Below are 16,209 nucleotides of genomic sequence, written 5' to 3'. Positions count from 1 at the left end.
CTTTTCCTTCTTCCTTTGTTTCTCCCTCTTGTCTTTCCTTTCTTCTAATCTGTTTCTCATGCGTTATGCCTACCAGCATCATCCAAAAACAGTACTTATAAGACTTCTGTTTACAGTTTGGATTAAAGATATCCAGATTGCTGTACCTGCCTATGGCATTTGAGAAATCTTTTTACCTACTATTGCCAGATAGTCTCAACTAGTTTTCAAAACATTTTGAGACAATCATGGTAGCACAAGTCTGTAATCCCCTTACTTGGGAGGTAGAGGCAGGGAGATCTGTGGGCTTCACAGAGAATTATAGGCCAGTCTGGGCTACAGAGTGAGACCTTGTCTGAAAAAAAAAGATTGTTTTTTTAATTTCATTTTCCTTGATCCCTGGTTTCCACTGACTTTTGCTTCTTGACTGTGCTATAATTTCTTTTTAAAGACCTTTATTCATTTCAGGTGTCACTCCCAGGACTCAAAATGCATTACTATTAATATACCTAATCCAAATTACATCACATATATAATAATCTCTTCCACAAGCAGGGTAATTCCACTTCTCATATTCACACAAGTGTGCTGTAATTATAGAAGTCTATAAATTCCCCCTCCAGTAATAGTAACTTTATGTGTGAATACTTATGTGCAAATACATAAATATTTAAGCACACAAAGCACCAGCTCTTTCTTCCTTCCTGCCTGCCTTTCTTTCTTTCTTGCCTCCTTCCTTCCTTCCTTCCATCCATCCGTTCTTTCTTTCTTTCTCTCTCCCTCTTTCCTTCCTTCCTTGCTTCCTTCCTTTCCTTTCCTCCTTCCTTCCCTCTTTTACTTCCTTCCTTTCTTTCTCTCTTTTTTTTCTCCTGGCACTAGAGATTGAACCCGGAGTCTTGAGCATGCTAGGCAAATGCTGTATCACTCAAGCCTCATTCCCAGTCCCCAGTACATTTTTCCATTTGAACATTGTATTAGTTATCTATTACTGCATAAAAATCACTCTAAAATTTAGCAGCTTAAAACAATACATTTAGTATCTCATGTTTATGGGTCAGGAATTGAGGAGCAGGTAACCTAACTGAGTGGTTCAGCTCAGTCATTCAGAAGGCTGCAGTTAAGATGTTTGCTGAGTAGTCAGCTGAAGTCTTGACTCATAACTGTTGGCAGGAGTCCTCAGTGTCTCACCATGTGGGCTTCCCAGGAAGCATTTTAAGAATCCTCATAATATGGTAACTGATTTGCCCCAGAGTGAATGTGACTGAGTGATCTCAGAGGAGAGGAACATGAAAGCAGTGATTTTTTTTTTTTCTTTTCCCCAGTACTAGTTGAACTCACTTGTACCACACTCCCGGCTTTTTTTGCTTTAGGGTCTCACTTTTGCCAAGGGCCAGCCTCAGACCAAGATCCTTCTACCTGTGCCTCCTGAGTAGCTGGGATTTTAGGTTAGCCATTATGTCTTTTATGATCTAGGCTCAAAAGTCATGCTCCATCACTTCCTTATTAGTTACACAATATATAATCTTATTCAGCCCTATTTGGTATGGAATGGGCACAAGGCTATGAATAACGAGATGGGGCCAATGTAGAGGCTAGTCACTATGAATATGTTTTCTATGTATACAAAAGAAAAAGTATCTACAAAAAGTATTCACCAAAGACCTCCAGTTCTATAACAGGACACACTAGGTCAAAGGTCAACAAACTTTTTCTTAAACAATAATAGAAAATATTTTAGATTGCAGGCTGTCACATCTCTGTTTCAACTACTCTATACAGTTGTAGCATGAAAACAGCCATAGATAATACATAAACAAATGTATGTGGCTATGTTTCAATAAAATGTTACAAAAGCAGGGAGCTGGCCTACATGTTGAAGTTTGCCAAGCCTTGAATAGAGTATATGGAAATAAAACCCTCAAAATTCTGTGTCCTAAACAACAAAGGTTTATTGCTCACACGGGGAAAATGTTCATTATAGATGTCTTTTTGTTTGGTACTGGGGTTTGAATTCAGGGCCTCATGCTTTCTAGGTAGGCACTCTACCACTTGAGCCACTCTGCCAGCTATGTTTTGTGTTGGATGTTTTCAAGGTAAGGTCTCACAAACTATTTGCCTGGGCTGGCTTTGAACCTGATCCTCCTGATGTCTGCCTCCCATGTAGCTAGGATTAAAGGCATGAACCACCGGCCCCCAGCCATTATAGACTTTCAGAAGCTCAGAATTATGTAGAATTACATGCTTATATGATCAGTGAAGCAGAAAAGAGAGACATGGCAATTTTTTTGTTTGTTTGTTTGTTTTTTGAGTCAGAACTTCACTATGTAGCCCAGGCTGGCTTCAAACTCAAAGTCCTTCTGCCTCTGAAGTGCTGGGATTACAGGTATGCACTGTCACACCCAGCCACCCATGGGACATGGGATCACTCACTCTTATTTCTTTGGCTAAAGTAAGTCACATGACTACCTGTAATTTCATAGAATCAAGGAAGTACAGACTTTCCACATGCCTATAAGTGTGGTGAAACAAGTTTATTTGGTAAACAGCACTAATAACCACCAGAACCATGTGTTTCAAATTCTTTGGTGAGGGGGATTGAACCCAGCATCCCATGTGTATTGAGCACACACCCTGCCACTGAGCTTCATGCCCACCTCCTAATCTTTTGCTCTTCTGCCTCTACATGACCTCTTTCCCTTCTGTTTGAAGATACTACAGTTAGCAATTTTGAGGAGTTCTCACTGACCATGGAAACACTAAACTATAAATTCATTTTTTGGGAGGTTTTTTTTTTTGCAGCAATGGAGTTCAAACTCAGGGCATGGCACTTGCTAGGCAGGAACTCTACCACTTGAGCCACACTCCCAGTGAAAGTCTATTTTGTATTCACATTGGACCGGCTTCTTTACTTTTTCCTAAACCACTCTTACCTCATTTGTTTAAACTCTTACGGATCTACCTATTGCCATTGCTTTCACAGATAATATTTATGCTCTATTACTTTTTCCTTAGTGTAGAAGGCTTAGCATTTTTGCTACCTGTAATGGAGCTTCTCCAGTTCAGCTTCCAGTTAAAACATGGGGTTCCTACTGTTTCCACAAGAAAAAGAAACATAAGCAATACCTTCTTTCCTGCAAATGGTAGAGAAGTTAATTGATTACAAGTATTTATTGAATGCTTAGTATATATTCACACTGTGCTATATGTTTTGAAGGCTATGAAAAATAAATATTGTTATTGCACTTTTAACTAGTTGCCAACATTATGATATCTATAAAACAGCAAGCCAGGTGCTGGTAGCTCACGCCTGTAATCCTAGCTACTCAGGAGGCAAACATAAGGAGGATTGCAGTTCAAAGCCAGCCTGGACAAACAGTTCATGAGACCCTATCTTGGAAAAAAAACCCATCATAAAAATATGGCTGGTGAAGTGGCTCAACGTGTAGGTCCTGAGTTCAAACCCTAGCACGCAAAAGAAAAAAAAAAGGTGAGCAATTCTAAACCATGTCATTAGAAACTGAATTCTTAATAATAGTCATTGAGCTAGAAAATAGTAAGATAAGTAGGAGGCCAATCAAACCCAGGTTAAATAGATGGGATTTACAAATCAAGTATGCTCAAGGTAACCTTTGAAAGTTGGAAAGAATCTCATTAGATTTCAGTGGAAAAAAAGAAGGAAGCAAAAAATAAAATTCCTGGAAAAGGAAAAAGGATTATTGAGGCATGGTGGAATATTACCTAGTGTACCCATGAGACAGTAAAGAGATCAACCTAAAAACAATGGAAGATGCACATCTAGAAAGAACAGGAAATAATTTAGAAAAGATAGAAGATGGCAGCCTGAGTTCATGCATTTGTCTCCCTCTTGCACAATACACAGTTAAATAGTAATAACAGCTAAGAAGATGGGAAGTTGACAATTAGAAGACAAGAACTTTTAGCTAAATGCTCACAAACTGATGCTAAGGTGAGTGCTGGCCATTCAGTAAAGCCCTCTTCTCTCTGTTATTCTAAAGCCTCTAGGCTTGGGAGCAGAGAAATTCCTGGCAGCCTCTTCTCTTTTCTGGACAATTAACTAGCAGGAAAGCAGCACTGAATAAAACAGTAAAGGAAGTGAACAGAAAAATCAGCTTGTTTCCTCTTTTTTAAAAAATATTTTAAAAGCATCCCCAAATCACTGGGCACATGATGGAAATCAGCCACACAGAAAAATTTATTCTGTGCTAATGGCTTTATTTTTTGTTTTTAATTTTTTTATTTTGCTTTACTTGGGAGTTTTGCTAAATGAAATTTTACACACATACATCCAAAAAAAAAAAAAAACAGAAGAAACAAAAAAATAAAAGCTGATTTCATGAGAAACAATTTTAGGAATATAAAGAAATTTCCGAACCTCTAGTATTTCCAAAGATATTTTAGAAAACAATAAATGCATGAAGTAAGAATGAAATGCTATAAATAAAACACCATGAGAGAACAAGAACACTTGGCATAAAGGTTAAGTAAGCACTTAAATAAAATTGTCACACTTGAAAATTCACTGGGAGAATGGAATTACAAAATTAGGGAGAAAAAAAAAAGATACAAAAATCAGAAAACATCAAAGACCTGAATGTCTAAACCCAGTCCAAGAGCTTACCAACAGGAGTTCCAGAGAGCCCCTAGATAATGCAAGAATAACAGTTATCACAGAAATCATTGAAGAAAATATACCAAAGAAAAATAGTCATGAATCTTCAGATTGAAAGGGCAAACTGAAACCAGGAATGGTGCATACAACTGTAATCTCAGCACTTGGGAGCTAAGGCAAGAGGATCATGAGTTCAAGGTCTGCCTGGGCTACATAGCAAGACTGTCTCGAAAGAATGCATTGTAAAAGATAATCAAGATAATATTACTTGCAACAAAGATAAAGAACATCCAGAAAGCACCTATAATGAGGGAAAACAGGTCACTTACAACGGAATAAAAACAAGGCTGCCAGCAGGTTAACGATCTACAATTATCAGACATCAGAAAACAGTATCTTTCCTACAATCATTGCTAGGACAACTGGGTATTGATAGTGAGAAGGGGAAAAAAATTCTGACTGCTTCCTCAAACATAAAGAAAAAAATCACTATGAATCCTGGACCTCAATGTAGTAGCTAGAACAAAAAGATAGAGACTGGGCTTGGTGAGACATACCCGTAGTCCCATCTACTCAGGAAGAAGAGACAACAGATCTTGCTTTGAGCTGGCCTGAGCAAAGTCACTGGGTGACCGTATGGAAAAAGCAAACTAAAAGCAAAAAGAGTAGGGGTGTGGCCAAGCAATTAAAGTAGTTAGAGTGCTTGCCTAGCAAGCCCAAGACCCTGAGTTCAATACACCCTACCACAAAAAAAAAAAAAAAGAAAAGAAAACACAGAAAAATATCTTCATGACAAGAGGTAAGGGGGTAAGCAAAATTTCTTAGATAGGACTCTGAAAGCAAAAAATCACTATAGAAAGAATTGGCAAATTAAACCAATCAATTTTTAAATTTTATACTCATCATAAACATTCTTAAGAAAATGTCTAGGCAAGCCACAAATTGAGGAAAAAATTTCCAAAACATACATTTGACAAAGGACTAAATATGGGATATACAATTTACAAAGAGAATTTTTAAAATTGAGCCAGAGATTTATTAGACACTACTCCAAAGAAGATACAAAAATGGCACATGAAAAGGCTCTCAAAATCATTACACATCAGAGAAACATAGAAAAAAATTATTACACATCAGAGAAATTAAAATTGAAATAAAAACATCAGCTGGACACCAGTGGCTCACACCTATAATCCTAGCTACTGGGGAGGCAGAGATCAGAAAGATTGTGGTTTGAAGCCAGCCTGGGCAAACAGTTCACAAGACCCTACCTAAAAAATAACCAACACAAAAAAGGGCTGGTGCAGTGGCTCAAGTGGTGGTACATATGCCTAGCATGGGTAAGGGCCTGAGTTCAAACCCTAGTACCACCAAAAGTAAAAAATAAAATATTATTATTATTCACCAATGTAGCTACAATTGAAGAATGAGAACACCAAATGTTAACAAGAGTTCTGCAGCAACCAGAACTCTAACATGGTGATGGACAATAAGGTGGTATAACCACTTGGAAAGAGGCATGTTGGTCTTTATAAAATAAAACTTACACCTACTTTATGACTCAGCAACTCCACTCCTGGATATTTATTCAAGAGAAATGGAAACTATGTCTACAAAAGGTTGTGTACAGGAATGTTTATAGGAAGGCTGGGCACAATATCACACATCTATAGTCCCAGCTACTCAGGAGGCTGGGGCAGGAGAATCATTTAAACCTAGGAGTTCAAGACCAGCCTGGGCAACATAGGGAAATCCTGACTTCAAAAAAGCAATTAAAAAGCATTTTTTTTAGCAGCATTATTCGTAATAGCTGAAAACTGGAAACAGCCATGTGTTCATCAATGGGAGAATGCATAAATAAATCATTATATTCAAACACTAGAATAGATACACACTGCAACACGATATCTCGAAATCTTATAGAAAAGAGTAGACACTATAAATTCATCTACATAAAGCACAAATAGGCACAATTATTCTATGGTGGGAAAAACATCAACAATGGTTTTATCTAGAAGGAGTCAGTACAGGGATTTATTGGCAAGAGACATGTAGGAACATTGTGTTAGCTTTGAATCACTGTGACAAATACCTTAGATAAACATCTTCAAGGAGGAAAGATTTACTTTGACTCATTGTTTCAGAGATTTTAGTTTATGGTTACTTTACCTGATTGCTTTTAGTTCTATGGGGAGGAAATACATCATGATGGAAAGCACATGAGAGAGGAGAGACTTTTTACCTCATGGCTGCCAGAGAGCAAAGAGAGAGCTTACTTTTATGACAAAGCTCCTTCCCCAAAACCCAATAAGCTATGAATCCATAAATGAATTAATTCATTCATAAGGTCAGAACCTCACGATCCAATCACCACCCTAAAGTCCAAACACTGCTGCATTGGGACCAAGCTTTCAACACATGATCTTTGGGGGACATTTGTGACCCAAACTGTAACACCCAATGTTCTGCATTTTGATATGGGCTCGAGTGGTAATGTCTGAATACATTGAATTATACCCTTAATATTTGTGCATTTTGTTGTGTATACATTTAACCTTGAAAGAAAACACATAAATATTGACCCCTAGGAAATGATATGTATGCTGAAGTGTTTGCGAGCTCAGTGTATTGATGACTACAACTTTTTCAAAATGCCTAAAAAATAAAATGGGTCAAAAGCTGAATAGAGTTTTACCTAGAAAGTTAGACTTTTGACTTTTAAAATATATTGTAGACTATAATGTATTAACTGTAGAATCTAGGGGATGAGTATATGGGTATTCACTATAAAATTCAACACTTCGGAACTTCTGAAATTCTTCCTACTAAAATATTGGAGGGAAAGAAAATAATGAACTATTGATTTCAACATTTTAAAAGAAAATTACCAAAGCCTAGGTTTTTTTGTTTGTTTATTTGTTTTTGCAGTACTGAAGTTTAAACTTGGGGTCTTTACTTTGAACCACTCCACCAGTCCTTTTCTGTGATGGGTTTTTCGAGATAGCCTTTGGAACTATTTGCCCAGGCTGGCTTTGAACCATGATCTTCCTGATCTCTGCCTTCTGAGTAGCTAGGATTATAGGCATGAGCCATCGGTGCCCACCCGAAGCCTAGAATTTTATGCATAGTTAAATTTTGAATCTAGTGTGAGGACAAAATAAAACTATTTTCAGTTTTGTAAAGAATAATGGACATGTGTTTTTCACCTCCCAAGAATCTTCTAGAGCACCAATCCTCCATTCTTAGTTCCTGTGATTCAAGTAAGGCATTCCCTCCTCTAAACATTATGGGTGGGCTGATGATCCAGGTTGGGTCAAGTAAGTTATTTCATGGCCTTGGCCCCAGTGATTGATCCAGAAATGAACCTATCATAGATGAATCTATTAGAGCATTCCTCAGGTATTTTTGCTGGAAATAACAGGAAAGTAGTGTTTATTTTTTATGGAATTGGAATCTCTGAAGAGGACGTGACCCTGGAGAGATGATGGTGTCTATCTTTGCCAGCATGTGAAGTCAGCTTCCTTGAGAATAAAGCCAATCCAGAGGAAAACAAAGCCAGAATGTGGAAAGAAAGGAACAATGCAGTGATGGAGGTTGTTTGAGCTTCTAGGGTCATCTTTGGGCTTTCTAGTTCTCTGGCTTATAAATTCCCTTTTTCTTTAAATTAGTTGGAATAGGATGAGCAAGTCATGTTTTTCCCCTTGCAAGTTTGACTATCATCATTCCAAAATTCATGTCTATCTGAAACCTTAGAATGTGACTTTACTTAGGGATAGTGTCTGTGTAGGTATAATTAGTTAATGATCTGGAGATGGAATCATCCTGGATTTAGGGTAGTCTCTGAATCCAATAACAGGTGTCCCTACATGAGAAGCAGACATAGAGACACACAAGGAAGAAGGCTATATGATGACAGAGGCAGAGATTAGAGTGATGAATATATAAACCAAGAAATGCCAGGGATTGTTGGGAGCCACCAGAAGCTAAGAAAAGGCAAGAAGAATTCTTTCCCAGAGCCAAGAGATAGTATATGGTTCTTAACACCTTGATTTTAGACTTTCATCTTCTAGACTGAGAAAGTAAATTTGTTGTTTTAAACCACCTGATTTGTCAAGGATGATACAATTTCCATTCTGTGATGACAATATTTAAACATTATAGGTAATTTCCATAGGTTCAGTTTTAAAATGTAATGCCAACATATAAGGTTGCATTATTACGACTGTGAAAATATTGTTCATTGTGTAGCAAAATATTGTAAAAGGAATAATTTTTCTACCTTCATTTTTATAATCTCTGGGTCATTCAAAATAAAGTGTTCTAAAGAAAGTTTTTTAAGTGTTCTAATGTCCATACAGATGGATCCTCTTTCATTCATTCTACCAGTTGCTCAAAAAAATCACACATTTTAATTTCTTCACATTTGGGCATTTCTTCTTAGAGTTCCTAATCATTATTATTGTTTTTCCTTATTAAGAGGCATGTTAGGGTCTGGACATGATGCTGCATGCCCATAAGTCCAGCTATATGGAAGGAAGATAGGACAATGATGGTTCAAGGCCAGGCTGGGAAGAAAGTTAGCTAAAGCAAAAGGACTGAGGGCATGGCTGAAGTGGTAAAGTGCTTGCCTAGCAAGCAAGTGGCCCTGAGTTCAATCTCCAGTAACAGACATACACCCACACATATGTGCACGCACACACACTTATGCACATGCATGCATGGATATTAATTTCTTATGGCTACCATAACAAATTACCAAAAACTAGCTAGTCATTTTTCACAAGTTCCAAATTAACTATAAGCTAAGTGTACATTAATACTAGAATGGGGCACACATGGTGTGGTGTGGTGGTGTGGTGGTACACGTTTATAATCCTAGCACTTGGGAGGCAAAGGCTAGAGGATCACAAGTTCTAAGCCAGCCTTGGCTAACACAGTGAGCCAACATATGAAGAAAACAGATAAATTGTCATATGGTATAAGCATACAAAGGAGTGCTTTACAGAAATAAGTGACAACTACATGCAACAACGTGAATGATACTCAGAAGCATTATATTAAACAAAAGTAACCAAATACAGAATAATATAAACTATGACTCCATTTCTATGAAGTCGAATAAACAAAATGAATCTATGGTAGCAGAAATCAGGATAGTGATTGTCCTTGAGAGGGCAGAAGAAAATAGCACCCTAGTTATCTACTACAACACAAAAAAATTACCCTAAACGTAGTGGGTTAAAACAGCCATTTATGTTGCTAACAAGTCCACAGTTTGGCTTGGAGGGGACCAAAAGGGTTAGCTCAACTGTGCCCCATACAGCATCAGCTACCCCAGCTCAAAGCTGTAGCTGGGGGACTTGACAGTTGGAATTTGGAAGACTGCTCACTTACATGCCTGGCAGTTAACATCAACTGTCGGCTGGGACTTTGGGAGCTTTGGCCAGAACACCTACACAGGACCCTCCATGTGGCTGTGTGGCTTCCCTTCACCATGGTGACTGGATTCCAAGAATGAACATCCCAAGAGACAAAGAAGGAAAGTTGCTGGTTTCTTAAGGCCTGGCCTGAAAATTGGCAGTTTCATTTCTGCAGTATTCTATGGATTAAGCTCTCTAAGTATTCTATGGATTATGCCAAGATTCAGGGCTACGGCATAGGGATGCCTCTTCTTGAAGGGCCATCTTTTAAATGGCTGCAAACTTTAATTAGGACAGCATGAGAAGATGCTTCTGAGCTTCTGAGCTAGGTGGTGACCATGCAAATGCCTTCACTTTCCAATACTTCATTGGCCTGTACATTTGTAATTGTGTTCTTTTCTGAACATGTTTTACCTCAATCAAAGTTTAAAAGAAATGCAAAATCTCTTTATGCCATGATATAGAACAATCTCTAAGGCAGAGTTACATGGTATCACAGTTAAGTATGTAAGCTCTGGAATTTGGCCTGCCTGAGTTTAAATCTGATTCTGCCAATTCCTAACTTTTTGCCTCAATTTGCTCGTTGTAAAATGGAGATTATAATAATCTTTGCCCTTATGAAGGTTATGAAGATTAAAACATTCAGAATAATAAAAGACCAGAAAATGTTTGCTATTTTGATTATATTAAGTGAAAAAAAAATTCCAAAACAGTATCTACAGAAGTATGCTGTCATTTGTGGGAAAATGAATAGATACATTTCCTTCATGCGTACAAACTATCAATGGGCTCAAGATACACAAGAAAAGAATAACATTGGTTGGTGTGGGAGAGGATCTGGGTGACAGGGAAGCAGAACTTGGAGGAAGACTTTTTATAGTATACCCTTTGACACCTTTTGAATTTTAAACTATTTTGAAAGCCAAATCTGGGAAAGAGCAGAGGACTGCTCTTCTTCTTCCTCTTCCTTTTCCTCTTCCTCTTCCTCCTCCTCCTCTTCCTTTTCCTCCTCCTCCTCCTCCTTGTCCTTCTTTTTCTTCTTCTTCTTCTTCTTCTTCTTCTTCTTCTTCTTCTTCTTCTTCTTCTTCTCCTCCTCCTCCTCCTCCTCCTCCTCCTCCTCCTCCTCCTCCTCCTCCTCCTCCTCCTCCTCCTCCTCCTCCTCCTCCTCCTCCTCCTCCTCCTTCTCTTTTCCTTCTCCTTCTTCTCAATGTATATAAATTGCTTTGATTGAAACACTACAAGTAAAAATAAGGCAGTCCAGATTTTAGAGAGCCTTATAAAACCTAGACTGGGAAATTTAGACTTAAGACCTGGAAATGGTGATAAAGAGGTGGATTTAGAAATTTAATAGGAAAAACTAGAAGATAATATGTCTGAATAGAAGATGATGACAGAGGTAAGTGAAGAACACAACCAAGTTTGTGGCCTAGGTGACTGTTATGGATGAACTGTGCCTTCCTCAAATTAATTTGTTGAAGTTCTAAACCCCAGTAAGCCTGAGAATGTGACTAATCCTATTTGGAGATGGGGCCTTTAAAGGGGTAATTAAGATTAAATGAAGTTATTAGAGTGAGCTCTAATCTGATATGATTGCTTGGCCTTATAAGAAGAAGGACAAAGGACACATTGAGGTGATGGCCATCTGCAAGCCAAGGAGAAACCCAAACTGTCACATTTTGATCTTAGATTTCTAGCCTCTAGAACAGTGAGGAAATCAATTTCTGTTGTTTTAGTTCACCCAGTCTGTGGTATTCTGCTGTGACAGACAGAGAAAACTAACACAATGATTATAAGAAAATGGCCATAACATGAGGCAGGAAAATGGGAATGGGAAATGGTTTGAGAAGAGAGTTGCATGCAAATCGCAGTGCCAGTGAAATATCCAAAAGTAAATAAATAGTAGGGAGTTGGTAAAGAGAGACTGGAGCTTAAGTGAGAAAATAGTGCGGGCCTGTTCCAGCAGAAAGGTCTAATGGCTACTGGGATGATGGTGTGACCTTGGAGTGAAGGAATAAAGAGGAGAGGGAATATGCAGAAAAGGGATGGAAAGAATAATAGCGGGAAATAAAAAGAGAAGGAACTTGTACAAACAGGATGGAAGCCAAGGAAGAGAGTGTAGTAGAATTTTTTTTTTTAATGCTGTAGGGAGGTCAAGAGAATGAGAAACCAGAAGAGAATAATGGATTTAGCTAAAAAGAGGTCATTGTTGACCTTTTGGAGAGCAGTTTCAGTGTGGCTGTGGGAATGGACAACAGAGTGCCAAGTATGCAGCAGATGCAAGTAAGGATGGAGAGCAAATGGACCCAGGGCACATGGTTTGGTTTTTGTTTTGTTTTTTTTCCGGCAGTACTGGGGTTTTAACTCAGGGTCTTGTACTTACTAGGCAACCACTCTCCTACTCAAGTCGTACCCCAAGCCTTTTCTGTTTTAGTTATTTTTCAGATAGAGTCTAGCACCTTTTGCCCAGGACTGCCCTCAAGCCAGGATCCCCCTACCTGTGTCTCTGGCATATCTGGGATTATAAGTATAAGCCACTATGCCGGTTAAATAAGTCCAGAGAGAAACAGCGTGATGGAGGCTGGGGGTGACTATCTCCCAAGATCTGTTGTGTAGTTGAAAGTAGATGGGAAAGGAACCAATGAAATGAGAGGAAGTGAGAAGTCCTATAAAGATTGCATTGATGGTGGAAGCACCACAGATGAATTTATTTTAGAAAGGAAGGATGGGAGCAGAGGATGCAGCTTAGTAGTAGAGTGACTGTTTTGCATGCATGAGGCCCTGGGTTGATCCAAAGCACCACAGAAAAAAACTTAGAGATCTAGAAATTAGAATATTTCTAGGCCCTTGAGACAGTAGTGACACACAAAAGGAAGTCAGTGAATGTGAGGATAGGAGAGTAGAGAGATGCTTGAGGACAGAAACATGTCCATTAGAGAAATGACTACAAGTCCATAAGAAATCAGTAAAAGATTCCAAGCAATAGTAATATCCAATCACTAATAGAAGCTTAAACATCCATAAGAACAAAGCATTAAACACAATTTGCAGCCGATTACAGAACCCATATGTGTGACCTTAAGAAGTTCCTTCTTGAATCATTTTCTATTATGGCATTGCTATTTTCAGGGTTCTGGAATTCTCTGTGACAGCTGAACATTAAGGTCATTTATATAATCTGAAGCCAGGAAGATTCTCTGCTAGTAAGATGTTTAGTACAAAACCAACTATTCCCTGTTCTAAGTGAAATATAAAATGTTTATAAAGGCGACTGATTAAAAATTTAGAAGAGGCATATTCTGCCAAGCAAGATTAATCATGGCTTCTTTGTAGGATAAGCCTGAAAAAAGAAATGAAAGTTGGAGTAGGGATATGAGTCACATTGCAACTTGTTAGCTGGCATTCGTTCAGCTGCTCAACAATGTCATCAGATCACAGACTCCTTCCTTCCTTCTGCTCTGCCAGTTCTCGTTCTTGTTGATTCATGAACTCAAGATGGCTGCCATAGTTCCCAACATCAAGTTCAAAGGCAGAAAACAGAGTCAAGGTAAAAGTCTGTATTGTCTTGGGCTCTTCTTTGAAGGGAAAAAAAAGTCATCTTTTCCAGTAGTTCTGCAGTAGACATTCCTTCAAATCTCATTGGTCATATACCTAGTAACTCTTAGACTTTAGGGAAGCTGATAAAAGGACACAGACTTGCTATGCTTGGTTTAGCTAATGGTGATTTATGCTCCAGGGCTGGGTACATGCCCAGTAAAATAAAGGCTCTGGGAACAACCACATAAAAAATCATGATACATAACAGCATCTGTCAAAGTGAACTTAGCCCAAATACATATATGTTTGGACTTAATTCTCCATTGCATTTTAGATGATGTTTTCTTTGGTTATTTGTTATTTTACAATATTTCAACATCTTTGTTTTATTTTCTGTAGGTGTTTTCACATATGGTACAGGTATATTTCCTAATAATTTATAAGGCAATATATTTTATATTTTTGTTATGGTGGGTAGCTTTTATAACTACAAATTTATATAATACACTTAATCCTCTCTTTCTTTAGACACAAACATTTGACTCCATATTGTAAACACTGCTGAAATTAGTATATTACCACTCCCACTTTTTGCTATTCTTTATTGTATTTTTTTGAGGTGCTGGGGATAGGACCCAGGGCCTTGCACATCCTAGGCTAGCACTTGCCACTGAGCTATCTCCCCAGCCCTTACATTTTCAAACATACTTTTCCTGTTAGTAATGTTAGTTAGTCAGCTTTAGATGAGCTATCCCAGGGCTACTGGGAAAGATGATTTTTCCCTCCTCATAAGAATAGCTCCAAGACAATACAGACTTTTACCATAACTCTGTTTTCTACCTTTGAACGGTAATGTTGGGAACTATGGCAGCCATCTTGAATTCATGAATCAACAAGAATGATTCTTAGTTATTAAAATTATTTAATTGGCCAAATTTAAACTACCTCCCTCTTTTTGTCATTTTTCCTCTCCCAACTATTGCTTATTATATACTTTCTATATAGCTGGGTGGGAATTAGGCATTTGGGACTTTTAGTGATATGCAAGGGAGATTTTTCATTTTGATAGTGGAATCAGATATATGGCTTGGTCATGATGGAAGGAGAAGCTTCTGACCCAAGGTTATTTTGAACAAATACAAAAGTAAAAGCATCTTGGGCTGGGAATGGAGCTCACTGGTAGAGGTGAGCAACACAGAAATTATGCCCAAGATCCTGGGTTCCATCCCAGGTACTTAAAAAAAAAGTGAAAATATCTTCTAGCCAGGACTGTGTGGAACCAAATCCTGAGGATATTCTTCTGCTAGGGGAGAGATAGGTGGCTTTCTTTAGCATCCTGCATAGGAGTTGTATCTATGAAGAAAGCGGATTCACCTTGTGCCCTAGATTTTCTTCTGCATACCATTACAGATTTGGATCTAAGACAGTCCAACTCTAGGGAGCAGGGTAAGATGGGGAATCTCCCTTACTCTAAGACTAGCCTTGACTTTGGTTTCAGCTCTGCTTGTCAATGCAGTTGCTATACACCATAGTCTTCTGGATCTTGTCTGCCTACCTCTCATGCCTCCTGTTTTCTGTTCCTCAGTGCGGCTTCCTATGGGATCTATAGGACTTGCCTAGCCTCTTCAGCCAAAAAGTAGTTCTTCTGGTAGTTGAGGCCTTTTGTTTTTCTCAGTGTCTCCTACCCCTTCCCATTAGTTGCACTCACTGCTCTGTTCTCACCAGACCACCCCTGAAGTATGGCAGATTAAATCCCAGAATGGAAGTTAAAGAAGAACATTTCTCTGAAAACCATCAGGGAGGTATATGTTTATGTGGATGAAGTTGTTCCTAACAGAATTGATGAAATTTCTCTATAAAGAGATAGATAGTAAATATTTTAGACTTTGCAGGGCATGTAGTCTTTGTCACATCTAGTGAACTATGCCATTGTAGCAGGAAAGCAGCCCTAAATAATACATAAACAAGTAAGCCTGGTATGTTCCATACAACTTTATTTATGGACACCAAAAAATGAATTTTATTTCACATGCCATGAAAAATTATTGTCCTTTTGGCCTATTTCCTTCCTTCCTTCCTTCCTCCCTCCCTCCCTTCCTCCCTCCCTCCCCCCCTTCCTTCTTTCCTTCCTTTCTTTTTCTGAGACAGAGTCTTGCTATGAAGCCCAGTCTAGTCTCAAATCTACAATCTTTCTGCCTCAGCTTCCCAAGGATGGGATTGTAGGCACGTACCACCATGCCCAGCTAGGCACAGGATCTTTAGTTTGTTTGGTTTTTGAGAGAACATGTCATATCCTTAATGAGCTCTACAAAATTATTTATTGAAATTCCTGTCTAAAGGGTTTGTGGAATCATATGACTTCCCCAACTTCAGGAATATCAGAATACCAGAAAATAGAAAAAGAAGAACTATGTAGGCATCCTATCCCCTCTGATTCATTGCCTTCTTTTCAAAATTAACCAGAATAATGACTCTCGTAACCATTTTCATAAAACTGAGCAGATTATTGTCCAAATGTCCATTGTTATAACCATTACCGTGTGCTAGGCTTATTTTTTAAGTAAGTTTTTTTATTTTAAAATAATTTTACATTTGCAGAAAAGTTGTAAAGCTTTACTGAGAGTTCTATATAATCCTCACCCCAGT

This window comes from Castor canadensis, chromosome 8, assembly GCF_047511655.1.
Source record: "Castor canadensis chromosome 8, mCasCan1.hap1v2, whole genome shotgun sequence".
Taxonomy (NCBI): Eukaryota; Metazoa; Chordata; class Mammalia; order Rodentia; family Castoridae; genus Castor; species Castor canadensis.
The sequence above is the reverse complement of the archived record's forward strand: the minus strand, read 5'-3'. Positions refer to the sequence as shown.